Raw genomic sequence first — 1,763 nt, 5'->3', positions numbered from 1 at the left:
CTAGGGGTGGATGTTACTGTTGCTTTAGCCCCAGGAGGACATCTCCTCCAGCAGGACACAGTAGTGTGTCGATAAGCCAGCTGGAGGAGATGTCCTCCTGGGGCTAAAGCAACAGTAACATCCACCCCTAGGTGTCAGCCACACTTAAGTGGCAATACACTTCACTTTATATATATATATATATATGAGAGAGAGAGAGAGAGGGGGGAGAGAGAGTGAGAGAGAGAGAGAGAGAGAGAGAGAGACTGGAGTGTCATCGGCGCTCACAGCCCTCGGCCCGTCGGGTAATGGAGTCGGTGGAAGTTTCACTGTGACGTTCCATAGTTTTTGCGGCTGGCAAGTGTGACAACGTTCTCAGGGAGACTGTGGGAGTAGACGAGAGTCGACTAGTTAGTCTGCTATGAAGGATTTTCAGTCCAAGATCCATGGTTGATTTCGAGAAACCTTTGACCTGCCAGTGCTACCGGGATGTGGGGATGGTATTGCTGATTTGAGATAAACTCTACAAGCATGGTAGTACTGTTGTCAGATGCGCCGGAGATGTGTACAGAGCGACGAGACCATTCTTGCCCGCACATGTCCAGTGTCCGAGCATTGCTGACTTGTTGAGTTAAGTAGAACACTTGATGTCACATGTAGGACAGATTCGGCTATCGGCTGAGTCCATTGAGAAGGTCGTCCCACTTCCCTTCCTTTGACCGGGAAGGACAGGAAATGTTTATCTGTATCTGTTTAGTAGCTTTAGCGAAAGAGATTGTGTGCTGGGCCTAGATTGAGAGGGTTAAAGATAGACACATTCCTCATTGGCCAAGACGTTTTTTAACTTTTTCAAATTTCACTTGGAAAGGTAAGTGAGGGCGTTCCAGCAAATTTGTTGAAAGGTGACTGAATGTGGCAAGGAAAGTCAGAGTGAACGAGTTTGCTCTGCGCATGCACCTGTAGATCGAGGGAGGAGTGGGCAACAGTGGTTTTGTGGGGTTTCCACGAGCTTTCGGGGATTTTTTCATGCTTAGATATTTCTTGTTCTTGTTTTCTTATTTTCACTTCTTACACACACCTTCATCTTAACCTGCATCAGATCACGTCATGTTGTATTTGCATCGTCCTGTACCTCAAACTGATTGTAAAGCAAAATGAATATAGCATCGTCATCATCACCATCATCATCAAAACGCTAAGCGGTGTTTCTTCCGGGTCTTTCCATTTTGATTTCAAATTTCGCCGGGGTCAACTTTGCCTGTCATATTTTCGGGGTCGAACTGGGAAAGAGGGTCGATGAAATTTACTTATCCGTCCCTTAAAATTGCTGGCCTTGTACCAAAATTTAAAAGCATAATTATTCCTGTTGAGGAATGGTGAACAAAGAGTTTAGCAGTATACTCATATATCCCTCTGCATTCCGAGTTCGAATGTCAACGGGGTCAGATGCTGGTGATTGTGGTGGTGGTGGTGGTGGTGGGGTCTTGTTCGAAATCAGCCCTATCAAAGGCGCTCCAACGATGGCCACCCGGTCTTTCTTTTTCTGAGAGTGTAGGACTACATTATCCAGTGTGTCCCACATTTTATTCTTTTCATTGACAGGCGGGAGTCATTTGATAAAAAGGTGGCGGTGGTGGCGCTAGTAGTGGCGGTGGTGGTGGTGGTGGTCGTGGTTGCGATGGTGTGGTGATGGTGGAGGAACAGCGACAATTGAATATGATAAATGGTTAAACAATGGTAAGTGGGTACAGTGTGAGGGAGAGAGAGAGAGAGAGAGAGAGAGA

This window comes from Octopus bimaculoides, chromosome 6 (assembly GCF_001194135.2).
Source record: "Octopus bimaculoides isolate UCB-OBI-ISO-001 chromosome 6, ASM119413v2, whole genome shotgun sequence".
Lineage (NCBI taxonomy): Eukaryota > Metazoa > Mollusca > Cephalopoda > Octopoda > Octopodidae > Octopus > Octopus bimaculoides.
Note: the sequence above shows the minus strand (reverse complement) of the source record.